Source organism: Oncorhynchus kisutch, linkage group LG5 (assembly GCF_002021735.2).
Source record: "Oncorhynchus kisutch isolate 150728-3 linkage group LG5, Okis_V2, whole genome shotgun sequence".
Lineage (NCBI taxonomy): Eukaryota > Metazoa > Chordata > Actinopteri > Salmoniformes > Salmonidae > Oncorhynchus > Oncorhynchus kisutch.
This window is the reverse complement of record NC_034178.2, coordinates 26,898,382-26,926,321: the sequence shown is the minus strand read 5'-3', so window position 1 is coordinate 26,926,321 and position 27,940 is coordinate 26,898,382. Positions and strand designations below refer to the sequence as shown.

The window sequence follows — 27,940 nt, the reverse complement described above, 5'->3', positions numbered from 1 at the left end:
GATTACACACAGGTGGATTGTATTTATCATCATTAGTCATTTAGGTCAACATTGGATCATTCAGAGATCCTCACTGAACTTCTGGAGAGAGTTTGCTGCACTGAAAGTAAAGGGGCTGAATAATTTTGCACACCCAATTTTTCCGTTTTTGATTTGTTAAAAAAGTTTGAAATATCCAATAAATGTCGTTCCACTTCATGATTGTGTCCCACTTGTTGTTGATTCTTCACAAAAAAATACAGTTTTATATCTTTATGTTTGAAGCCTGAAATGTGGCAAAAGGTCGCAAAGTTCAAGGGGGCCGAATACTTTCGCAAGGCACTGTATTTATTTATTAAAAGAATGAACACTGAACAAAATAACAAACCAAACCGTGAAGCTATACAAACGAGTGAGGACAGGCAACTACACATAGACAAGATCCCACAACAGAAAGTGGGAAACAGGGCTGCCTAAAAATGATCCCCAATCAGCGACAACGATAAACAGCTGTCTCTGATTGGGAACCATATCAGGCCAATGTAGAAATACAAAACCCCTAGACCTACAACAACCCTAGACATACAAAACTCTAGACATACAAAACCCTAGACATAAAACACTAGAGTACCCAACCTCGTCATACCCTGACCTAACCAAAATACAGTGGGCCAAAAAAGTATTTCGTCAGCCACCAATTGTGCAAGTTCTCCTACTTAAAAAGATGAGAGAGGTCTGTAATTTTCATCATAGGTACACTTCAACTATGACAGACAAAATGAGAGAAAATAATCCAGAAAATCACATTGTAGGATTTTTAATGAATTTATTTGCAAATTATGGTGGAAAATAAGTATTTGGTCACCTACAAACAAGCAAGATTTCTGGCTCTCACAGACCTGTAACTTCTTCTTTAAGAGGCTCCTCTGTCCTCCACTCGTTACCTGTATTAATGGCATCTGTTTGAACTTGTTATCAGTATAAAAGACACCTGTCCACAACCTCAAACAGTCACACTCCAAACTCCACTATGGCCAAGACCAAAGAGCTGTCAAAGGACACCAGAAACAAAATTGTAGACCTGCACCAGGCTGGGAAGACTGAATCTGCAATAGGTAAGCAGCTTGGTTTGAAGAAATCAACTGTGGGAGCAATTATTAGGAAATGGAAGACATACAAGACCACTGATAATCTCCCTCGATCTGGGGCTCCACGCAAGATCTCACCCCGTGGGGTCAAAATGATCACAACAACGGTGAGCAAAAATCCCAGAACCACACGAGGGGACCTAGTGAATGACCTGCAGAGAGCTGGGACCAAAGTAACAAAGCCTACCATCAGTAACACACTACGCCACCAGGGACTCAAATCCTGCAGTGCCAGACGTGTCCCCCTGCTTAAGCCAGTACATGTCCAGGCCCGTCTGAAGTTTGCTAGAGAGCATTTAGATGATCCAGAAGAAGATTGGGAGAATGTCATATGGTCAGATGAAACCAAAATATAACTTTTTGGTAAAAACTCAACTCGTCGTGTTTGGAGGACAAAGAATGCTGAGTTGCATCCAAAGAACACCATACCTACTGTGAAGCATGGGGGTGGAAACATCATGCTTTGGGGCTGTTTTTCTGCAAAGGGACCAGGACGACTGATCCGTGTAAAGGAAAGAATGAATGGGGCCATGTATCGTGAGATTTTGAGTGAAAACCTCCTTTCATCAGCAAGGGCATTGAAGATTAAACGTGGCTGGGTCTTTCAGCATGACAATGATCCCAAACACACCGCCCGGGCAACGAAGGAGTGGCTTCATAAGAAGCATTTCAAGGTCCTGGAGTGGCCTAGCCAGTCTCCAGATCTCAACCCCATAGAAAATCTTGAAAGTTGAAAGTCTGTATTGCCCAGCAACAGCCCCAAAACATCACTGCTCTCGAGGAGATCTGCATGGAGGAATGGGCCAAAATACCAGCAACAGTGTGTGAAAACCTTGTGAAGACTTACAGAAAACGTTTGACCTCTGTCATTGTCAGGGTATATAACAAAGTATTGAGAAACTTTTGTTATTGACCCAATACTTATTTTCCACCATCATTTGCAAATAAATTCATTAAAAATCCTACAATGTGATTTTCTGGATTTTTTTTCTCATTTTGTCTGTCATAGTTGAAGTGTACCTATGATAAATTACAGGCCTCTCATCTTTTTAAGTGGGAGAACTTGCACAATTGGTGGCTGACTAAATACTTTTTTGCCCCACTGTATATAGAAAACAGAGATATCTAAGGTCAGGGCGTGACAATGCCCTGACGAACTGAGGCTGTTCTGACGGAAAGGAGGGTGTTTTGTACACTCAGTGTATATTTGTGCTTCGTGAATGAGCGCTACAACCCTGCCTGAGCAGACCTCTTCATGCTTGTGTGACACTTTTGAATGTGGGTTAAAAGGAAAATAAAACTATCTGAGTTTTCGCCCCTGCCTACTAGAGTAATCCTTGCTAGCTAGAGGGAGCGGCACCAGTAGACAGTCCTTCGCTCCCGCCTTCCCTCACCATTTTTAACAAAACTGTGGGAAAACAGTGCTCAACAGGCAGAGCGAAGGACACTGTTTACGGTTCGCACCACCTCCCACGTGTTAGCTAACTAGCTTGCTAATTAGTGACACTGTGTGCTAGCTTGCTAGTTAGTTACCCCCCGCACCCCACCTAATGTGTCTGGAGACAACCATGCCCGACAGAACGGGGCAAAGGACCCAGTCTACCGGTCGTCCCGTACACGAGGCGGGAGTCTTCGGCGACACTGTGAACTAGCTAGCTTGAAAGTTAGTGACACCATGTGTTAGCTAGCTTGATAGTTAGCTAGCTAGCACATGGTGTCGCTCCCGCCTACTGTGTAGCAGAGTCCTCCTTGCTAGCTAGCGGGAGCAACACCGGCAGTGCTTAATTTGTAAATTGGTGAGGTCCCGGAACAAAAAGTGGGCCCAAGGGGAGGGTGTCCTGGGGTGTTCTGAGGTACTGGAATGCATGAGAAAAAAAATCGCCTTTTTATTAAAGCATTGCATGTGTTATCATCGATTTGGCGTACTGGCATAGAGCAGTGGTGTGGAGCTGTTTGCAGAAGTTGCACACATGGAGACATTGTTTTGTAGCCTGGAGTCCAGGAAAAATGTGGCCTTTTTATAAATGGATTTCATGCAATTCTACATCATTTTAGATGACTGTAGACTTCTGCAGAATCTCTTTTAATACCTCACAAATTATCAAAATGTCAGGCTGCTTTGACTTTGACAAACTGAGAACCTGAGATATCTTTAGGCTAGGCCTAGGTGTGTGGAGAAAACATATTGTTCAATATGAGGAGGAAATTATAGTGAAAAAGTTTTCCAATTTCACTGTCTCACCCAATGATGCGCAGCTCACTCACCTGCCAAAAGCTTATCTCTTTCTTGCTTTACTTGTTAAAACAATGCTGTTCACTCAATAGGCCTATTTGGAAGTTGATAACTTGGCAACATACAGACAGATTAGAATTGTATTTTCAGCAGGGTCCATTTGCTTTCCAGACTGTGTTTTCCCACGATTGCATGCGAAATATTGCGTAAGGCCTGTTTTGGCTGCATGTTATTTACTGACAGATTTTCTGCACGTTCTGGAGGCATGCCTTGTGATTTGGCTACAAACAATCCACAGCTAGGCTATTTTTTAAAAATTAGCTATTGATCCTCTGTGGCTAAACTATTGGCTTACTCCTGGTTCAGTATTCTGAATTATTTCTTTCTGAACAGGCAGCAGAGAGCTGCAGCACCTCCAGCACACTTCCAGCAGCTATTTTTCTATAAGGAAATAAATGATGAAGTGCAATGCTGGAGAGATGAGAGTTGCAGGCGTATGTCTATAACAACACAGAGAGGTAGAGAGATCATAGAAAGTGAAACTAGTTTTAGTTCTGAGAGATACAGGCGTGCTTCTCTCTCTCGCAACACAGCAATGGCTAAAGCGTTGGTCTATATTTTAAGAATTGATTCATGTTGGGCAGGCAGGGTTTGTGCAACATTGTAGCCTATAGGCTGTTGCACAACATTGTAGCCTGTTGAACAAACCATACCGGCCCAACAATAATCAATTATTAAAACATTAGGCACGTTTTCACATTAGCTAGCTTCCTGCAGGATACCACTAAAATTAAGCACTGGACACCGGTAGACAGTGTGTTTCGCTCCCGCCTACTCTCACCGTTAACAGAACTGCGGGAAAACAGTGCCAGTAGCACAGCTGGGGCGACACCTTGTACTAGCTAGCTTGGTAGTTAGTGACACCACGTGCTTGCTAGTTATCTAGCTAGCACATGGTGTCACTCCCGCCTGCTGAGTACTGGTCCTCCTTAGGACTATCTGACTAAGCTAGCAGACTACGCTCCCGCATGCCGAACACCTGCCCTCGCTGTCTTCAACAGAACTGCGGGAAAACAGTGCCCAACAGGCACTAATCTTATGCCTAACCTTAACCTTTAAATAAGACCAAAAAGTAAATTATTGTTTTCATGAGTTTTCACGATATCCAATTTTGACTTTGTGGATGTGGTAACTAATGGAAACCATTGTGCCAGTTGTTCACACGCGTATCTACCCTCTCATTGGCTAGAAAGGTTCCAACTGAATTTTCTCCCTCCCGACTGCCCAATCGGGTCCAGCTGTGCCGTCATCCCTCAGGGTCTCTATGCTGCTACCTACTAATATGTCATCTCGCAGTGCGTCTCTCAGGAAAAGTGAGGGAGTCGAAAGGAGTGGGCTTTTAGAAAGGAACCATATAAAGAAAAGCGGGGGTTTAGAAAGGAACCATTTAAGGAGAAGTGAGGGTTTAGAAAGGAACCATATAAGAAGAAATTAAGGTTTAGAAAGGAACCATATAAGGAGAAATAGGGATTTTGAAAGGAGCCTTTTAACGTCAACGATAGCTGGCATTTCGATTTACGAAAAACGTAATGTTGCATACATGGCTACCGGTAGGTAACGTTCAAAGACACAGCTCACAGTGTGTGAATAGACTCTTTTTTTTTCATAACTGAAATTCCTTACAGTCATCTCGACAGACCATGACTAACGTCCGATAACCCAAACGATGTCTTGAGTGGCACCATTTAAAAAAAACACCTCCTTATATGGTTCCTTTCAAAACGTCCACTCCTTTTGAAACCCCCACTTTTCCTGAGGGTTGACTGGTGTGAGAGATGAGGTCGGGGCTGGACCCTTCTTCAAATGCCTTCCATTTTTTAAGATATTTATTTTCATTGTTAGAGCGGCCACTAGAGTATCTGGACAATATCATTGATAGTCTGTGATCTATCTAACCACAAGGCATTTGATCGTTTTTTCTAGGGCGGGAACAAAAGGCGGTATTTCCATGTTTTTAAATGTGACGCTTCTCAGCTGACTCAAGCAGGAGCTGCATTGCCAATGCAGTGCTTGCTATATATTGTGTGTGCTGCATTATCCTATTGCTGAAGATGCTGTTCTTTGATCGTGACAAAATGATCAAGCCAAATTAAGGGTTGAAAAAAGGTATTTTGACATGGAGATGTTATGATTTTTGTTGCACCACATTTGCCTTCTTTAGAATAAACTATTTTAAGTTTGACCGGATCTTAACTTCGCAGGAATATTCTCTGGATTAATTTTTGCTGATTGTTTGGGGAATTGTTGGTGTGCTCACCTCAGGGCTTGTAAGATGGTCATGTAGATGGGATACAGCTTTGGTCAAATTGAGGTCAAAAGTATACATTTTTTATTTAGCATTTTAGCTAACTCTTTCCTAACCTAATTACCCTAACCTGCTAAGTTAATAATCCTAACCTGCTGCATAAATTCTCCTGAACCTGCTACAAAAAGTCAATTTTGACAACAGCTTTATTCCTTCTAGACAAAACCTTGTAAGATAGACCTGATTAAGCCTGTGGCATGCTTCCCAGTCCAAACAGTTTCCGCATATATTATGTCAACATTTGTGACATTTTTGTTAATTTAGCACTTCAGACATTTTTTATCAGTTGTTTGTGATCCGTTTGAGCGGGTTCACTTTTGTCAAGTCACTGCCTTTCAGGATGTGTTGTATTATGGGGGAAAAAAATATCAGACTTCCGCCTATATGAACTTTACAAAAATCATGTGATCAAAGGTCATGTTGTTTTGACTGCAGTTGACTGCATTGTGCTAGGTTCTATTGTCAACCAATTATTCATTTTTTTTGTTTAACCCAAGCAAACGTGACCAAAGACACCAATCTGCTTCGATTCATGTGTACCGCAAATATATACAAATAATTGTGATATTTGAAGCTCTCTCTCACTAATTGAATGTAAAATGTAAATATAATTTCAGTTTGTGAGTGTGTGATATGGGTGTTGGAGACATGTTTATTTCGACATTATAAAGAATCTTTTATAAACAATGGCAACACTGTCATGTTGATCTGAGCCTTGCTGTTGTAAAACCACATTAGTGTCCGACTTTTGGCTGTTGCTGATACACTTCCCCTAACTTCACTTCTCAACTTTCGTCTACAGTCGTTTGCTTTAGCTTTTCCACTCAAACACACCCTTTTTCTTGAGGCAAGTCAAAGTTTGGTAGCCGAAGTCTAGGCCCATTTGTCTGTGACTGGACAACAGTACTACTCCTAGGAGGAGTGGGAACTCTGGACGGGATTCTTCAATAAAGTGTTTCTTGTCAAACAACGAAAGATGACAAGTTTTCATGCACATTTTTTCAAAATACTGCACCAAACATCTTAGATGTAACATTGCGCATCTAAAACCTCCTCCTCTTTGATTAATTCTGACCATTTTGAGGAATATAATGTTGCTATGGTGTCACAAGAGGGACAAACAGTAATATTGCAGATTTCTTCTTATTTTTCAATCGAAGTACTTTTAAGGGTGTATGGGAGGCAAAGGCATTTTCTTTACTTTGCCGAGTTCTGCTAGGAGCTAACTGAACCTTGTATGCGGGTAGCTTTCAGAAGGCAGGCGCTCTGCAGCCCTCACACTTGCCTGGTTTTATGCTGCATTCATAACCAAGTGGGAAGGTAGAAACTACCAGTTGTGAAGTTATAAATACAAGTTGGGTGCATTCACATGCTTTAAACTCGTTGAGAAATGCTGATTGGCAAATGGCAAACAAGCTGCATCAACCACAAATAAAAGTACAGTAAACAAAAAACAATATAAATAGATTGCTTTTTATGTTATTAAATCATGTTTTGCATTTAACTGCTGAAAATTCTGCAATCGAGGTCATTATGTGACGTCAAAGTTCAGCATGTGGAAAGAGTCGGAGCTCAGCGATGATGGAGGACCGTTCAACTGGGTTTTTCCCAGTCGTATGTTGTAAATCCCACTTGGTTATGAACACAGCATCATAATCCACCAAAGAGATGGCTAAAGGGCATTGCACACCTGCCACGGATGACCTCGCTCCTCCAGAGACCACAAAGATAGATAGAGAGCACACCTGCCACACGTGTACACATACGGTATAATAATCCTGTCATAGGATTTTCCATCTTGCCATTCCTGAAGTACCTGCAGGCTCTTAGTCTAAATAAGGAGATACCCTCAAGATACAGTACTTGAAACCATCTGTCCCTCAAATTGAAGCACAAGAGATCCAATAAAAAAATGTGGCCATCTGCATTATAACTGAATATACTGTTGTCTTTCTGTATGTTTGTGCCACTGCTGTCTTAGAGAAAGACAGCGAACAGACAACTCACCATAATTCAAATAGCAAAATACGTTAGCTCTGCGTTTTTTCATGAAAGAGCTTCATACATTGGGCCTATATTTTAACCCTGTGTGTTCATTAACTGGTAACATGGCAGACTTGTTGCCTCACACAATGTATCAGTGCTATTGCATACGAGTCTGCACATTAGGAAGAGGAGGAGAGTTGGGACCAACTTGGATACTGTGGGTTACCGTGTGTAAATAAATCAGGAAAAAGTCTGATTTGATGTGTTTTCATTTCAGGCTGTAAGGCAACAAAAGGTGAACATTTTGAAAGGGGGTGGTGACTTTCTATACCCACTATACCTACATCCCCTTTTTGCCGTTTGCTCCTTCGGTAAACATTGCTGATGGAGATCACTGAGGCTGTTTAATGAGTGCATTTCACAAGTGGCTACTTTGCTTCAACTACCTTAACTAAAACCACTGCAAAGGTGAGGAGTATGCAATTGAGATTCTCCCAGAGAATGTCCATATAGCTACATCCCAATGGGGGGAAAATGGTTGAATCAACATTGTTTCCATGTCATTTCAACCCAAAAAGTCAATGCAATGACGTTGCATCAACATGGAGAACTGATTGTATTTGAAAAATATCATCAACGTAAGGGAATTTCCTCTTATTTTCACCCAACTTTTAACCTAAATCGAATGACATGGTGAAATGGTATGTTGATTTCACATTGAATTCACGTTAGTCAACCAAATGTAAATTCAAAACTAGATGTTGAACTGACATCTGTGCTCAGTGGGTTTTGGTTTTGAATAACAACGTTCTGGCATGTCTGTCTACAGGCTTCAGTAAAAGTCACATTTTTCAGGCTTGGCCGGCGTTATGTTCAATGCTTGGCAAATATAACGAGAGATGTCCGGATGACTGCATCGCTTTGGTCATTTGCCCACTTGTGTTCATAATAGAGGAGCAAATGAGACTCCTCAACGAGAATGCCATCAGCGCCACCCTTTGCCGGCCAAAATGAGGAGACAAATGTAAGATTTACAAACGGGGAGTATTCTATTGTTTATGGGTCGACAGAGACCTTTGTCTCGAATGAAAAGTGGAGGACAGCACTCCAGGAACCCTTGTTCAGGAGCCTGCTGGTTGGGGTGGACTAATAGGGCCAAGGACGATACCAGCATGGCGATATTATTTCCATGTATGTAAACACGAAGCAGCCCAAACTCTTCGGTCCTTTAAAAACCTGCCGTATGAAGACAGAAGACAGAAGACAGAAGACAGAGGCACTGTTCAAATGAGGGAAACTGCAGGAGTGCATTCAGACTTTGCTGAAGGTGATGCTGGTGTGAAATGAAGCATTTTTTGTATTCCTTTCAGTAACCTTATGGCTGGCTTTGGCTGAGCTCGTTAAACTGAAGGGAGTGTGACCCTTACATGACTGTATTGTTACTCACTGTACTTTGACTGTTTCCTCAGGCTCATCATGTGGCCCCAGTGACACAGTGCCGATTATCAATGTGGCCCTGGTGGTGCAGAGGGCACTCTGGTACTGAAGGATGAGAAGAGCAATCTGAAGGCGGTGAGAAGCATCATCACAAAGCTAGACCTGGCCCACCGGTACAGCCTGAACTCACTTTTCAAGTCTCCTTACCCAATTATTTGGTTTTTGTCAGCCTAACCTTCTATTTCTTTTTCTCTTCTCCCTCTGGTATTTCAGCTACCTTGGCAAACAAACATTAATGACAAACGTGTGTTTTTTCTATTTCTGAAGTAATATGTAGATCGTAAACAAACAATTTCTTGATGATGAGCCTACCTGTATAACTTTTTGTTAAACGTAGTCCCCTCAGTTCCTTGTCGGATTCTACAGATGTACCATAGACAGCATTCTGTCTGGCTAGGCAGTAGAAGGCCCATACAATCACCAAGGACTCCAGTTAGAGACTATTTTCTCTGTTATCACACCTTCCCCATTCAGACTGCACTGACTCATCATGCACACCATTTCACAAACTATTCACACATATTAGTCATTTAGCAGAAGCTCTTAACCCTAATTGCTCCTGTAAGTTGCTCTGGATAAGTGCCTTGCTCAAGGGCACATCAACAGATTTTTCACCTAGTCGGCTCGGGGATTCAAACCAGCAACCTTTCGGTTATTGGCCCAACAGTCTTAACCACTAGGCTACCTGCCGCCCTACCCCTTTACTTATTCCACATTTTGTTGTGTTACAGCCTGAATTCAAAATGGATTCAATTGATTTTTTCTCTCACCCATCCAAACACAATACTCACCCCATGGTGACTAAGTGAAAAAAAAATGTTGATTTTCTTTTTTGCACATTTATTGAAAATTAAATATGACATAATATTCACACCCCTGAGTCAATACATATTAGAATCGCATTTCGCAGCGATTACAGCTGAGAGTCTTTCTGGATAAGTCTAAGAGCTTTACACATCTGGATTGTCAAATTGGTTCTTGATCATTGCTAGACAACCATTTTCAGGTCTTGCCATAGATTTTCAAGTAGATTTAAGGCAAAACTGTCTAGGCCACTCAAGAACATTCACTGTCTTCTTGGTAAGCAACTCCAGTGTCGATTTGGCCTTGTGTTTTAGATTATTGTCCTGCAGAAAGGTGAATTAATCTCCTAGTGTCTATTGGAAAGCAGACGGAACCAGATTTTCCTCTAGGATTTTGCCTGTGTTTAGCTACATTCTGTGTTTAGCTATTATTCTGAAGAACTCCCCAGTCCTTAACAATTACAGTCGTATGAAAAAGTTTGGGCACCCCTGACAATTTCCATGATTTCCATTTGTAAATAATTGGGTGTTTGGATCAGCAATTTCATTTTGATCTATCAAATAACTGATGGACACAGTAATATTTCAGTAGTGAAATTAGGTTTATTGGACGAACAGAAAATGTGCAATATGCATCAAAACAAATTTAGACAGGTGCATAAATTTGGGCACCCCAATAGAAAAATCACATCAATATTTAGTAGAGCCTCCTTTTGCTAAAATAACAGCCTCTAGAAGCTTCCCATAGCCTCTAATGAGTGTCTGGATTCTGGATGAAGGTATTTTGGACCATTCCTCCTTACAAAACATCTCCAGTTCAGTTAGGTTTGATGGTTGCCGAGCATGGACAGCCCGCTTCAAATCATCCCACAGATTCTCAATGATATTCAGGTCTGGGGACTGGGATGGCCATTCCAGAACATTGTACTTGTTCCTCTGCATAAATGCCCGGGTAGATTTTGAGCAGTGTTTTGGGTCGTTGTCTTTGAAATATCCAGCCCCGGCGTAACTTCAACTTTGTGACTGTTTCTTCAACATTATTCCCAAGAATCTGCTGATATTGAGTGGAATCCATGCGACCCTCAACTCAAGATTCCCAGTACCGGCACTGGCCACACAGCCCCACAGCATGATGGAACCCACAGCATGATGGAACCCCCACCAAATTTTACTGTGGGTAGCAAGTGATTTTCTTGGAACGCTGTGTTCTTTTGCCGCCATGTGTTATGACCAAATAACTCAATCTTTGTTTCAGCAGTCCACAGCCCCTTATTCCAAAATGAAGCTGGCTTGTCCAAATGTGCGTTTGCATACCTCAAGCGACTCTGTTTGTAGAAAAGGCTTCTTCCGCATCACTCTCCCATACAGCTTCTCCTTGTGCAAAGTGCGCTGAATTGTTGAACGATGCACAGTTACACAATCTGCAGCATGATGATGTTGATGATATTGTAGGTCTTTGGAGGTGGTCTGTGGGTTGTTTTTGACCGTTCTCACCATCCTTTGCCTCTCCGATATTTTACTTGGCCTGCCACTTCTGGACTTAACAAGAATTGTGCCTGTGGGCTTCCATTTCCTCACTATGTTCCTCACAGTGGACACTGATAGCTTAAATCTTAGCGATAGCTTTTTGTAGCCTTCCTCTAAACCATAATGTTGAACAATCATTGTTTTCAGGTCATTTGAGAGTTGTTTTGAGGCCCCCATGTTGCCACTCTTCAGAGGAGAGTCAAAGAGAACAACAACTTGCAATTGTCCACCTTAAATACCTTTCCCATGATTGGATGCACTTGTCTATGAAGTTCAAGGCTTAATGAGCTCACCAAACCAATTGTGTGTTCCAATTAATCAGTGCTAAGTAGTTACAGGTATTCAAATCAACAGAATGGCAAGGGTGCCCACATTTTTGCATGGCCTATTTTTCACATCTGATTTAATTTCATACAACTTAATACAGCTACACTAAAAATCTTTGTCTGGACAATACCCCAGTACTCAGCTTTAATTAGAAAATGAATGGCATGCCACTGTGATCATTTTCTGTGACGACAGAGTAAATTATTATGCAGCCTCAGAGGGGTGCCCAAACGTTTTCATATGACTGTACAAGCATACCCATAACATGATGCAGCCACCACTATGCTTGAAAATATGGGTTGAATTGGATTTGCCCCAAACATAACACTTTGTATTCAGGACAACAAAGTGAATTTGTTTGCCACATTTTTTGCAGTATTACTTTAGTGCCTTGTTGCAAACAGGATGCATGTTTTGGAATATTTTTATTCTATACAAGCATCCTTCTTCTCACTCTGTCAATTACATTAGTATTGTGAAGTAATTACAATGTTGTTGATCCATCCTCAGTTTTCTCCTATCACAGCCATTGAACTGTGTAACTGTTTTAAAGTGCAATTAATAACTTCACCGTGCTCAAGGGGATATACATCTAATATATGGCTCTGGCCTGAAAGCCATGAAACATCAATCAACCATGAGAGAGTGATTAGGGTAATTAAATACCTGTGGCAATAATGGACATCTTTCTTTAGAACATCTGGAGTGGCTGAAGTAAGTAGCCTATCATGCTGTTTCACTCCCATAAGAGGAAATCAGATGACTCTTTGAGTCCCACTTAAACACAGTTATTACCTACGCTCTTCGCTCATTACACTCTTTGGTCAAACAGCTCTCTAATAGTACTACTAGTACAGAATGAGGAGGGCTGGTTGGTGGCTTATCACTCAGTCTGGGCAGCAGATGCAGATGAAGTCTTTTCCATAGGATAGTGCCACTTGTTTCATTTTTATTAAGCTACTGTCACTTCTAACACAAACCTTCAGTCTGGCAAGCATGTCACAACATATTTTCTTGGCTACTTCTTGCCGTAGGACCAATGCGTTTTCTGTACATGGGTTCACACATATTGTTCAAGTGAAATCTAAGTAATGTGGCACCAGCCATAGCCATGGAAAATGTTTTTTTTTTCTGGATTGGTTGGATGCAGTAACTGAGCTAGCATTGTAGTCTTCAACTCATCGAATAACAGTGGTCCACCTGAATGCTTTAAGTGAGAGGGGACTGGTCTTATGCAGGACTGAGTTCAAGTGAAGAGTTGTTATGGTGGTGCATTACTTGTAGATTTTCCATACAGACAGAGCATACACAAGTGAAAAAGAGAGTGGCCGTAATTTCTCATGCCATTGATTTGTGTATCACACTCACTTCCTTTCCCCGTTGAATATTAACTGGCGTCTAGGAAGCTGCTCCTGCACACGCTGGTGTTGTCGTCAGTGTTGTAGTTGTTGTTGCTGCTGCTGTGACAGGAACATATTTTGGTTTGTCCCCAAGTCTGCCAACTGCTCCCTACAATGTGGACAGGAGAAAAATAGAGGTAGGGTTGTTATAACAACACAGCTGCCATATTCCATGCATGCTGCCATTATTTACACATACAGTATCAGACCTATAACCTAACCATGTGTATGCTACGCATATTTTTGAAGGATTGACTGCTAAATCCAGATACACAAAAATCTGCACTCTGACCTTCATGGTCCGTATCTTATCCTTAAAAATGTATTTTTCTTGTACAGATCTGCACTTGGACTGTTAAGTACTATTGTAAGGCCCTATACGCGTAATATGTAAGTTAGCTTGCTGATAAATCACCCTGGCATGTGATATTAAGTCATGGAACTAGCTATGACACAAATAAAATACACTGAACAAAAATATAAATGCAACATTTCAAATCATTTACAGAGTTACAGTTCATATAAGGAAATCAGTCAATTGAAATACATTTATTAGGCCCTAATCTATGGATTTCACATGAATGGGAATGCAAATATGCATCGGTTGATCACAGATACCCTTACAAAAAAAAGTAGGGGCGTGGATCAGAAAACCAGTCAGTATCTGGTGTGACTACTATTTGCCTCATGCTGCGCGACATCTCTTTCGCATGGAGTTGATCAGGCTGTTGATTGTGGGCTGTGGAATGTTGTCCCACTCATCTTCAATGGTGCGAAGATGCTGAATATTGACAGGAGTTGGAACACGCTGTCGTACACGTCAATCCAGAGCATCCCAAACCTGCTCAATGGGAGGTGATATGTCCGGTGAGTATGCAGGCCATGGAAGAACTGGGACATTTTCAGCTTCCAGGAATTGTGTACAGATCCTTGTGACATGCTGAAACATAAAGTGATGGCACGACAATGGGCTTCAGGATTTCGTCATGGTATCTCTGTGCATTCAAATTGCCATCAATAAAAATGCAATTGTGTTTGTTGTCCGTAGTGTATGCCTGCCCATACCATTACCCCACCTCCACCATGGGGCACTCTGTTCACAATGTTGAGATCAGCAAACCGCTTGCCCACACGACGCCATACACGCTGTCTGCCATCTGCCCGTTACAGTTGAAACTGGGATTCATCCATGAAGAGCATACTTCTCCAGCATACCAGTGGCCATCTAAGGTGAGCATTTTCCCACTGAAATCAGGTCAAGACCCTGATGAGTATGAAGAGCACGCAGATGAGCTTCCCTGAGATGGTTTCTGACAGTTTGTGCAGAAATTCTTCGGGTGTGCAAACCCACGGTTTAATCAGCTGTCCCGGTGGCTCATCTCAGACCATCCCATAGGTGAAGAAGCAGGATGTGGAGGTTCTGGGCTGGCATGGTTACAGGTGACCTGCGGTTGTGAGGCCGGTTGGACGTACTGCCAAATTCTCTAAAATGACATTGGAGGCAGCTTATGGTAGAGAAATTAACATTGCATTATTTGGCAACAGCTCTGGTGGACATTCCTGCAGTCAGCATGCCAATTGCATGCTCCCTCAAAACTTGAGACCTCTGTGGCATTATGTTTTTTTGACAAAACTACACATTTTAGAGGGGCCTTTTATTACCCCCAGCTCAAGGTGCACCTGTGTAATGTTCATGCTGTTTAATCAGCTTCTTGATATTCCACACCTATCAGGTTTATGGATTAACTTGGCAAAGGATAAATGCTCACTAACAGGGATGTAAACAAATTTGTACATTTCTGGAAATTTTCTGGGGCCAACACATATTTTTGTTCAGTATACATTAACCACGTTTCCATCCACGGTTTTGATGCAAGTAAAGTCATACCATATATTTTAAAAAATCACGAAAGCTATGATGGAAATTGGACGTTTCAGTCAAATGTTATAAATGCCGATGTAATGAACATGATAGGAGACAGAGAGCTGGTTTCAAGAGCAGGGCGCAGCAGGGGTTTAATTGGAAGGGACCATAAGAGGAGGCAGGTAGCTGGGTCCAGGGGCAGGCTGAAGGTCATACACGGTAGGTCTAAAATGGCAACAGTCAGTACAGGCAGGGAATAGGCAAAAGGTGTCATGAGTGAGGCAGGCAAAAACTATCATACACGGGAGGAGTGAAGGACGGAAAAAAACAGCGCTCTGAAAGAAGTGTGTCTCAAAACAAACATTACCTCACAGTGATGGGGTGCAAGGAACTGAACTAAATAGTGTGGGATGCTGACATGCAGGTGTGTGAACAGGTGATTAGAATTCCGGTGATTGGGATCTGGAGAGTAAGCTGGAAAGTGGGCTACGTTCCGGGGATCTAAGTGTTTGGGAGTGTGAGTTGGACACAGACGTTACAGCCGACAGATCATTCGACATGTTGGGATCTTTTTGTGTTGGTAAAATTAATTATGTGAGAAATTGTGGTGGAAATACCTTTATGAGCAAATATTGATATAAAAACCATCATATCAAAGTAAACTTGGAGTCACGTGATGACATGGTGTGTGCTCTTCCCACTAAGACTGTGGAAACCATGCAGTTTATAGGCTACAGAGGTATTGGCTAGAAGGCATCTAGATTTTGTGAAATGAACATCAAAAATGTTGTTTTTTTGCTTTTTAGCTAACCCTAACCATTTTCCTAACCTTAATCTAATTATCTTAACATGTTGTGTAAATTCTTATAACCTGCTATGAAACATAAAATCTGACTTTAGTTTGACAAAAGCTGGATCCCTTCTGGCCATGACCGGCTTCACATGAAATAAGTTGTGATGAACTTCACAGGGTTGTGAAAGTTCACGGTATGAGCCTCATGAGAGGGTCTTATTCTGGTGACATGATGATCGATGCTTGACTGATGTTTGACAAATATTCGCGATAATCCATAATAATCTCGTCATGTAGACTAATCTATCCACACTGTAGATGCAAACTGTTGGCTAGAGCACATGTGCCAAGACCAACCTATCTACATTTACTATTTAACGCAACAGTTTTTGTGACTAAACTATTGGTAGGGTTTGAAAATGCGATGGAAACACATTGAACATCAGATTTTTATTCTGTACATGGAAACGTAAGCAAAAAAATACATTTTGTTTGGATCTATCAGTTACAAATACATTTCAGTACATACTCACAACAAGTAGATCCCATGGGGGAAAGCCGTTGTGCATTGAGGTGTTGCTTTATTAGATTTTTTAAAAACCAGGTTTGCTGTTCACTTGCGCTATATAAGATAGAAGGGAGTTCCTTGCACTTATGGCTCTGTATAATACTGTACGCTTCCTTGAATTTGTTCTGGATAAGGGGACTGTGAAAAGATCCCTGGTGGCATGTCTGGTGGGGTAAGTGTGTGTGCCAGTGCTGTGTGTAAGTTGACTATGCAAACAATTTGGTATTTTCAACACATTATTGTTCCTTATAAAAAAAACATTGTGACACAGCCTGTCTTTCCTCAACTCTTAGCCAAGAGAGACTGGCATGCATAGTGTTAATATTAGCCCTCTTATTATAGTGAAGAGTAAGACGTGCCACTCTGTTTTGGGCCAGCAGCAGCTTAACTAGGTCTTTCTTTACAGCACTTGACCATATGACTGGATAATAATCAAGATAAGATAAAACTAGAGCCTGCAGGACTTGCTTTGTGGAGAGTGGTCTCAAAAAAGCAGAGCATCTCTTTATTATGGAAAGACCTCTCCCCAACTTTACAACCATTGAATCTACATGTTTTGACAATCAGAGTTTACAATCTAAGGTAACACCAAGTAATTTAGTCTCCTCAACTTCTTCAACAGCCACACATTCATTACCAGATTCAGCTGAGGTCTAGAACCTAGGGAATGATTTGTACCAAATACAATGCTCTTAGTTTTAGAGATGTTCAGGACCAGTTTATTACTGGCCATCCATTCCAAAACAGACTGCAACTATTTAAGGGTTTCGGTGACTTCATTAGCTGCTGTTGCTGATGCGTATATATTGTTGAATCATCAGCATACATGCAGGCTTGAGGACAAAACTGGTTAAAACAGTGTACAGTAAATGTGTATTTTCTAATTGTGACATTATTTTTGATGCCATATGAAAGTAGAGGGATTTATGTTTGTAGAACCGTACCGCAATTGAGAATCAAATCATGTTTAGATGGAGTATTTGGCTGTTGTGGCTTCCAGAGCCAATTCACCTGTAAACAGAACATGTAAGGTCCTTGGACTATGAGGAGTAATGTTAGGCTCCTTTAGTCCATTATTGGGCTAGGTAGCCAATCATTTAGCTACCTACCTAGATAGCTAGTTATTAGCTTCATCATGACTAACTTAAATGTATCTAGTAAAGGTATAGGCTATACAGAGTAATGACCAATGCTTTACTGTATATATACACATCATTGGTAGTGACCGATATTAAATATTAGTATTTATTTGCACAAGCACAACTCTGGTTCGCATTTTAAGCCCTGCCTACACAAAATTGTGATTTGTTGGGAGAGTTGTCTGTCAAAAGAGGATCCACCCAACGTTTTTTCCCCCCAATGCGAAGAAACCAAGTCAGGATGCCATATCTTCTAGACCCTAGTCACTGCTTTTGCCTAGGGTTGGGTTCACGAGACTAGACTGTGAGTACAGCTGCTGGTGTGGAGTTGGTGATGGCCCTTTGCTGCCCTCTGGTAAGGGAACTGCAGTATGCACCGGCCGCAAAGGGCAGGCAGGCTTCGCAGGTCACACCTGTGAAGTGCTGGACAGATTCCATCTCAACCCTCCAACCAGGGGAAGATGCTTTATATGAGGAAGCATCTTGCTAGGCTTAAAGAGACATCTGAGCCACTCAATATTCCTGCAGAACTCTGTTGGAGCAAATTCAACTCTGCATGCAGTGCACCTCAGCAGTGATGGGCAACTCCGATCCTCTGGGGCCTGAGTGTCTGCTGGTTTTCTACTTTGACAACTAAGCAGGCCGTTGTGTACTACATTAGAATGGTGTGCGGTCGAAGGCGACCTGAGTACAAACCGCACAGCTCACATTATCTTCATCATATCCCAGCATTTTTGCTATTCACAGTTCCTATCTGATCCCCTCAAACCAATTCTGAGGGGGAATAAGATTGTGTTGAGAGTGCATTTAAAACCACAAATCTCACCCTGTTTTTGTTTTGCAATAAGTCTAAGCTTAATTGAAAGAGCCATTTAGGATGTTTGGAGGAGCAGGAGCCTTCTTACTAGGGCTGTTGCGGTGACCATATTACCGCCACACTGACAGTCGTGAGTCATGACCGCAGTAAAATTCCATGTGACCGTTGAGTCACAGTAATCTCCTTTAATGCAATCTTTACATGCTTTGGCAGTACCCAATTTATGAACTACCATCAGGTCCTAATGGCTGGTACTTAGGCCTCTGTTGTCCCTCTAACCCCTCTGACATCAGTGCAAATGCAATTGAAAATCACATCAAGCACATCATCAAAACAGTAGACCTATCTTACTTTTAAAACTCACCTCAGGTGATCACTTTTACGCTCAACATAGCCACTTAACACGTGCACTTTTGCTGTAATAGACTTTCTTTTTTATTCAGATAAATTCAATTAGATTATTTTTTACTATAAAATCATAAAAAATAAAATAATGGCATGGGACTTACAAGCATATCTTGTGATGGTGTACATTACAAAAAGTTGATGAGACTTTTTAAAATGCAGATGTTCCAACGGCGTGCATCAGCGGCTTGCATGTGTGGAGGCCTGGAGATGCTAAACGCGTTTATGTTAATTAACAGTCAATTACCGTGAGATTGGCATTCTTTTGCAAGACAATAACCGGCTGACAACATTTCATGACCTCCACAGCCCTGCTTTTTACTCTTGTTTAATGCTTTGACGACATCATGTTGAGACAGTTTGTCAGAGCAGTCCTCCAAGTCCCTCTGTCGTGTGCCGACATGGGAGATTACATGTTTCAATTAGCCGAGAGGCTGGGGAAATTTAAGCCATGCTAATTCCAATCCTCAATGAAAAATCCCAGTGAAAAGGCTAACCACTGAGGCATAATCGCCTGCCCCAGACAGCGCTCATTTTATGGATAATATTACAGAATTAATTCAAATGTGTTTCTACTTAGTACAGAACTTAATTAACTCTGATCAGTGCAGTTTAGTATGTACGCTGACTGTACACAAAACATTAAGAACACCTGCTCTTCCCATGACATAGACTAACCAGGTGAATCCAGGTGAACGCTATAATCCCTTATTGATGTCACTTGTTAAACCCATTTCAATCAGTGTACATGAAGGGGAGGAGACAGGTTAAAGAAGGATTTTTAAGCCTTGAGACAATTGAGACATGGATTGTGGATGTATGCCCTTCAGAAGGTGAATGGGCAAGACAACAGATGTAAGTGCCTTTAAACAAGGTATGTTAGTATGTGCCAGGCGCAGCAGTTTAAGTGTGTCAAGAATTGCAACACTGCTGGGTTTTTCATGCTCAACAGTCTCCCGTGTGTATGAAGAATGGTCCACCATCCAAAGGACATCCAGCCAACTTGACACAACTGTGGGAAGCATTGGAGTCAATATGGGCCAGCATCCCTATTGAACACCTTGTAGAGTTCATGAACCAACAAATTAATGCTGCTCTGAGGGCAAAAGGGGGTGAAACTCAATATTAGGAAGGTGTTCCTAGTGTTTTGTACACTCAGTGTATACTGACAATATAAATGGATGAAACATTGAGGATTATCCTTGTGCTGTGACTATAATGCAACTGATTCTCCAATCCATTAAATGTTGTACCCAATGAGAAAGTTCACACCCTGGAGGGCTTTGGACAGAACATATTTGAGGTCAGGAACCTTGGTTTAAGATGACGGATTTTGATGGGGACTGTGCTGGCACAAAAAGTTAACAATTATTTACAACTTCTTCTGTCCATGTATTAATTAGTCACTTGGACGAGTAACTTTTGAGGGTGTGTGAACTGACCTGTGTGAACAGGTTCTGGAGGTGAGGTGCTTTCCTTCAACAGGTTTTTTGTTTGTTTTACCTTTATTTAACTAGGCAAGTCAGTTAAGAACAAATTCTTATTTACAATGACGGCCTACCGGGGAACAGTGGGTTAACTGCCTTGTTCAGGAGCAGAACAACAGATTTTTACCATGCCAGCTCGGGGATTCAATCCAGCCACCTTTCAGTTACTAGCCCAACGCTCTAACCACTGGGCTACTAGGCTACCTTCAGACTAAAGAGATGTCTAGCGTCTCTGTACCTCCGAGCCTGGCAAAGTCCCAAGTCAGCCCAGCATAGTTTCAAGTAGTTACATGTGGAAAAACTGGAGTTCATGCACAGTTTGTGTTTTTAAACCAATATTGTTGTATGGAGTGATATGTCCTCAATCACCAGTTTGATAGTACCCAGTACTACAGTATACCACATTGAGAAATAGCACTAAACAAGATTAAAGGAAGTCATATCAAGGATTTCTACATGAATGAACACTGCATGTCATGGTTCTTATGGACTGGCATGTCCTTTTCCATTTACAATTCTGAGGCAACAGCAGTCTCTGCTGGTCTCTTTCTTCTAAGTAGGGAAAAGCGTATGTGAGTAGAATGCTGCTCAGAAAGTATTGTTGTATGTTAATAGGGTAGCTTTTCTATGTCTATCAGTGGTGACAGGCTATAGAGTGCATGCTTGAGAATGACTGTATTGTGGTCCACAGCAGGTAACAATTTGAGGCAATTCCTCTTTTACTTTAATATATCCTCATTTAGCAAAGGGCACTTGCAATGAGAGAGGAAATTGTACATCTGAGCACAGCAAATTACAGCTAATTAAATCAGTGGACATAACGTGCAAAGCCAAGCACAATGCATAGTGAACTTTACAGCATAGTCTTTCATTTGTTTAGTTACTAGGGAGAGACAGTAACATTTTAACAGTTGATGTTACCAACAGCTTCTGAGTGTCTGATTAAACAAGTGTTCCGGCCCAGTTTCTATTTGCAAGTTTATCTCATTTAACATTTTGTACACTGAATTGGTCCCAGCATTAGAATAACTGTAATACTAGATGTCGTATCTTAACCTTATCACTCTTTTAGCGCAGAGAAATTTCCCTGCTGCAATCAGGAAATTTCAAATGAGCCTCGTGATTTAGATCAATTCCCTGAAAACGAGCAGTCGAGTCATTGGGATCAGGGCCTGCTATCAAAATCATCCTCACTCTCGATCGATCAAAAGATAAAACACCAGCCAGAATATGAATAAATGTCCTACTGCTAGGCCTACTGTAGGCCTACGTCCTATTACTGCAACATTCAAATGTACAAAACTGTATCTGAAATGGAGCAATACACATCAACAACCGTCGTCTTATATACAGTACCAGTTGAAAGTTTGGACACACTTACTCATTCAAGGGTTTTATCAAAAGGTGTGAGTGCATCTGAAGGTGTGAGTGCAAAAGGTGTGAGTGCATCTGCACACACAGTGAGGCGAAGACTTTTGGAGGATGGCCTGGTGTCAAGAAGGGCAGCAAAGAAGCCACTTCTCTCCAGGAAAAACATCAGGCACAGACTGATATTCTGCAAAAGGTACAGGGATTGGACTGCTGAGGACTGAGGTAAAGTCATTTTCTCTGATGAATCCCCTTTCCGATTGTTTGGGGCATCCGGAAAAAAGCTTGTCCGGAGAAGACAAGGTGAGCGCTACCATCAGTCCTGTGTCATGTCAACAGTAAAGCATCCTGAGACCATTCATGTGTGGGGTTGCTTCTCAGCCAAGGGAGTGGGCTCACTCACAATTCTGCCTAAGAACACAGCCATGAATAAAGAATGGTACCAACACATCCTCCGAGAGCAACTTCCTCCAACCATCCAGGAACAGTTTGGTGACGAACAATGCCTTTTCCAGCATGATGGAGCACCTTGCCATAAGGCAAAAGTGATAACTAAGTGGCTTGGGGAACAAAACATTGATATTTTGGGTCCATGGCCAGGAAACTCACCAGACCTTAATCCCATTGAGAACTTGTGGTCAATCCTCAAGAGGCGGGTGGACAAACAAAACCCCCAAAATTCTGACAAACTCCAATCATTGATTATGCAAGAATGGGCTGCCATCAGTGTGGCCCAGAAGTTAATTGACAGCATGCCAGGGTGGATTGCAGAGGTCTTGAAAAAGAAGGATCAACATGGCAAATATTGACTCTCTGCATCAACTTCATGTAATTATCAATAAAAGCCTTTGACACTTATGAAATGCTTGTAATTATACTTCAGTATTCCATAGTAACATCTGATAAAAATATTTAAAGAAACTGAAGCAGCAAACTTTGTGGAAATTAATATTTGTGTCATTATCAAAACTTTTGTCCACGACTACATTGGCGGGACCGCAGTGGAGAAGGTGGAAAGCTTCAAGTTCCTTGGTGTACACATCACTGACAAACTGAAATGAACCACCCACACAGACAGTGTGGTGAAGAAGGTGCAACAGAGCCTGTTCAACCTCAGGAGGCTAAATAATTTTGGCTTGTCACCTAAAATCCTAAAATCACAAACTTTTACAGCTGCACAGCTGAATGCATCCTGTCGGGATGTATCACCGCCTGGAACGGCAACTGCACCACCCTCTGGAGAGCCTTGCGGTTGTTGGCGGTGCAGTCTGCCCAACACATTACCATCAGACTGTTAAACAGCCATCACTAGCACATTAGAGGCTGCTGCCTATTGATATAGACTAGAACCACTGGCCACTTTAAGGAATGGAAGACTAGTCACTTTAATAAGGTTCACATATCTGGCATTACTCATCTCATAGTATTCTATACTATTCTACAGTATCTTAGTCACTTAATATAGTTTACATATCTTGCACTACTCATTACTCATCTCATATGCATATACCCTATTCTTTACTATTCTACGGTATCTTAGTCACTTAATGTTTACATATCTGGCATTACTCATCTCATGTATATACTGTTTTCTATACTTTTCTACGGTATCTCATTCACTTAAAAATGTTTACATATCTCGTATTACTCATCTCATATGTAAACTCAGAAAACACATCCCTTTTTCAGAACCCTGTCTTTCAAATATAATTAGTAAAAATCCAAATAACTTCACAGATCTCCATTGTAAAGGGTTTACACTGTTTCCCATGCTTGTTCAATGAACCGTAAACAATTAATGAACAAGCACCTGTGGAATGGTTGTTAAGACACTAACAGCTTAGAGATGGTAGGCAATTAAGGTCACAGTTATGCAAACTTAGGACACTAAAGAGGCCTTTCTACAGACTCTGAAAAACGTGAATGTGCCTTTGGCATGCTGCAAGGAGGCATGAGGACTGCAGATGTGGCCAGGGCAATAAATTGCCATGTCTGTACTGTGAGACGCCTAAGACAGTGCTACAGGGAGACAGGACGGACAGCAAATCGTCCTTGCAGTGGTAGACCACGTGTAACAACACCTGCACAGGGTCGGTACATCCGAACATCACACCTGCGGGACAGGTACAGGATGGCAACAACAACTGCCCGAGTTACACCAGAAACGCACAATCCCTCCATCAGTGCTCAGATTAGGCTGAGAGAGGCTGGACTGAGGGCTTGAAGGCCTCTTGTAAGGCAGGTCCTCACCAGACATCACCGCTAACAACGTCGCCTATGGGCACAAACCCACAATCGCTGGACCAGACAGAACTGGCAAAAAGTGCTCTTCACTGACGAGTCACGGTTTTGTCTCACCAGGAGTGATGGTCGGATTCTCATTTATCGTCAAAGGAATGAGCGTTACACCGAGGCCTGTACTCTGGAGCTAGATCGATTTGGAGGTGGAGGGTCAGTCATGGTCTGGGGCGGTGTATCACAGCATCATCGCACTGAGCTTGTTGTCATTGCAGGCAATCTCAACGCTGTGCGTTACAGGGAAGACATCCTCCTCCCTCATGTGTACCCTTCCTGCAAGCTCATCCTGACATGATCCTCCAGCATGACAATGCCACCAGCCATACTTCTTGTTCTGTGCATTTTTTCTTGCAAGACAGGAATGTCAGTGTTCTGCCATGGCCAGCGAAGAGCCATGAAGATCTCAATCCCATTGAGCACGTCTGGGACCTGTTGGATTGGAGGGTGAGGGCTAGGGCCATTCGCCCCAGAAATGTCTGGGAACCTGCAGGTGCCTTGGTGGAAGAGTTGGGTAACATCTCACAGCAAGAACTGGCAAATCTGTTGCAGTCCATGAGGAGTACTTGATGCAGCTGGTGACCACACCAGATTCTGACTGTTACTTTTGATTTTGACCCCCCCCCCTTTGTTCAGAGACACATTATTCCATTTCTGTTAGTCACATTCAAGCACAAGTCTAAATATTATTTTTCAACATTGCCTGCTCCTGAGCATTCTCACTACTTAGAAAAACTACTCATGCCCCTTTTCACTACTCATGCCCTTTTCATGACGGTGCTAGCAGCCACATGTGAGTGCTACCGACCGGAACATTAAGCTAGCGAAGAACAACAACACAAAAAAACGGACTATACAGCTACAAGTAGTGAGTGAAGATTCAAATGGACTATACTAAACAAGTTAAATGTCTTATCTGTGATTAAATGTTTTCCACACACATCGCTTCGACTAGCTTCTTGGACACATTTTCCACTCTCCCACCCTGAATAGCCTGAAGCCACAGGGCTCTTCTCGCAGGTTCTAGTTCCCTACGTGGGAGCATTGCACACCGTATGTCCAGATTTTTGACATGGTTACATGTACATTGAACAATACAGCAGCTTTTCGGCATGTTTTGTTATTTCTGTATAAGGAGGGCCAAGAGAACTGAGGTGGCAGAACAGAGTGCTCGGGTTGGGGTGTAGGGTTTCATATCAAAACAGATTTTATTGGTCACATACACATGGTTAGAAGATGTTAATGCGAGTGTAGCGTAATGAGCATAGCCTGAAGGTAGGGAGGGGCAGTTCCTCTTGCTATTCCTCTTGCAGTTCTGTAGGTATGCACCATGGTCTTGTAGTGGATGCAAGCTTCGCCTGGAAGGCAGTGGCGTGTGTCCGGAGGAGCGGGGTGACATGAGAGGACTTGGGCAGGTTGAAAACCAGGCGGGCTGCAGCCTTCTGGATAAGTTGCAGGGGTTGGATGGCACAAGCAGGTAGCCCAGCCAACAGCGAGATGCAGTAGTCCAGACGGGAGAGGATAAGTGCCTGGATTATTACCTGCGCCTCTTCCTGTGTGAGGTAGGGTCGTACTCTACGGATGTTGTAGAGAATGAACCTGCAGGAGCGGGTCACTGCTTTGATGTTTACAGAGAATGACAGGGTGTTGTCCATGGTCATGCCAAGGTTATTTGCACTCTGGGAGGGCAACACTGTGGAGTTGTCAACCGTGATGGAGGGGTCTTTGAGCGGGCAGGCCTTCCCTGGGAGGAACAGCAGTTCCGTCTTGTCGAGATTAAGCTTGAGGTTGTGGGCCGACATCAAAGTTGAGCTATCTGCCAGGCATGTGAGAAGGGGGGGAAGGAAAAAAGTAGTTGAGTGTCATTCGCATAGCAATGATAGGAGAGACCATGTGAGGATATGACGGAGCCGAGTGACTTGGTGCATAGAGTAAAGAGGAGAGGGCCTAGAACCGAGCCCTGGGGACAGCAGTAGTGAGAGTATGTCGTGCATACACAGATCCTCTCTACATCACCTGGTAGGAGAGATCTGCCAGGTAGGATGCAATCCAATAGTGTTCAGCGCCTGAGACGCCCAGCCCTGTGAGGGTGGAGAGGAGGATCTGATGGTTCACGGTGTCAAAATCAGCAGATAGATCTAAGAGGTTGAGAACAGAGGAGAGAGTCAGCTTTGGCAGTGTGGAGAGGCTCCCTGACACAGAGAAAAGCAGTCTCGGTTGAGTGACCCGTCTTGGTTAGGGTCAAGAATATACTTCTTACAGAGATAACTCGGACCTCGTTTACAAACAAAGCATTTGTGTTTCGTGAATCCGCCAGATCAGAGGCAGTAGGTATGACCAGGGATGGTCTATTGATAAGTGCGTGAATTGGCCAATTTTCCTGTCCTGCTAAACATTCGAAATGTAAGGAGTACTTTTGGGTGTCAGGGAAAATCTATGGAGTAAATAGTAAATTATTTTCTTTAGGAATGTAGTGAAGTAAAAGTAAAAGTAGTCAAAAATATAAGTCGTAAAGACCCCCCCCCAAAAAACTACTTAACTAGCACTATTTTTACTTAAGTACACCTTACACCTATTTTTACTTAAGTACACCTTTGACTAAGCCTGTCCTTGGAGACTAAGAGGTTATTCAGACTGTGTTAATTATAGTGAATTATCGATTCCATTTTCTCCACTCCACTGCTCCAGAGGAGCTTTCACAGACCTATTCATTCATTGCTATTAGATATTTAACTCTGAGCCTGGCTAGAAGAAAGACCAGTCATGGACCCTAATGTCAGTTTTTGTAAAACTAAAGTCACTGTAATGCACCCGAACCCCACCCCTTCATCAATAAGGTCCAGTTCTTTATGCTTCAACAAATAGTAAATATTTACATAACCAGTTATAATTAAACAAACAGTAAATAATTACATTGCTTTCCCTGAGATTAGGTTTGCAAAAATTGACTCGGGGCTCCTGAGTGAAGCAGTGGTCTTAGGCACTGCATCTCAGTGCTTGAGGTGTCTTTACAGACACCCTGGTTCGAATACAGGCTGTATCAAACAGATGTGATTGGGAGTCCCATTGTTACATCTGTTCCTGCCACGCCCTCTACTTCTCATCCTGTGTCTGCCTAACCTGCCGCCACACCCCCAGTGCTCTCTCCCTCTTCCTCTCTGTTTGTGTGATTGTGTGGGTGGAGACAGGTGTGCTGGAGGCAAAGAAGATCCCCACCAGCTGCAATCTGTTCCATAATCAAGACCTCTACAAATACTCAGCCCTGACACTTCCATGCTACCAGATCGTAACCTCTGCTGTGTCAGTCTGTGGTTTTAGCCATTTGTTCCTGCTTGGATTTTGGTTTCCCTTGCCTGACACTGTTTTCCTCTCCGCTGCCCACTCTGACTTTGGCCCGTCTACAGTCCCACGTCTCGTCAGTCCTGCTACTCTGTCCTCTGCCCCCCCTCCCCACTGCACTGTGTCCTTGGATTCCTCTCCTGACCTGCTTACCTAGTCCCAACTCCCCTCACTCCAGCTTCCGCACCGGGCTTCCCCTGGCCTGCACCCCATCTTCCCCCTGTGTTTCAATAGATACCTTGGTTACCTCATCCCAGTCTCCTCGCCTGAGTCTGCTCTTGGGTTCACCTGTTCCGCTACGTGACACCCATAGGGCGACGCACAATTGGCCCAGTGTCTTCTGGGTTTGGCCGGTGTAGGCCGTCATTGTAAATACGTTTTTGTTCTTATATGACTTGCCTAGTACATTTTTTAAAAATGAAATAAATAAAAAGTGGCAATATGTCATGTGTAATAGCCCGAGTATTGAACTTGCATCATCTGCACATTTCAAGACAACATTAGCCCACTAAGCTAACATTGGTTTTCAGGCCTCAGGCAAAGTTACTCCATGTGAGGATAGTTGGGAGAACATCCTTTGTTATACTTCACTGCTGAATG

The 27,940-nt window shown here is 42.5% G+C and overlaps 1 protein-coding gene across 2 annotated transcripts in view; it reads right to left on the bottom strand.

Moving 5' to 3' along the window:
• LOC109890826 (metabotropic glutamate receptor 4) overlaps positions 1 to 27,940 on the bottom strand; it is a 373,677-nt gene that overhangs the window by 327,671 nt on the left and 18,066 nt on the right. For both annotated transcript variants that reach the window (XM_031824745.1, XM_031824748.1), the window contains exon 2: positions 13,234 to 13,374. The gene's annotated coding sequence lies outside the window, so the exon portion shown is untranslated. The remainder of the gene's footprint in view (positions 1 to 13,233; positions 13,375 to 27,940) is intronic.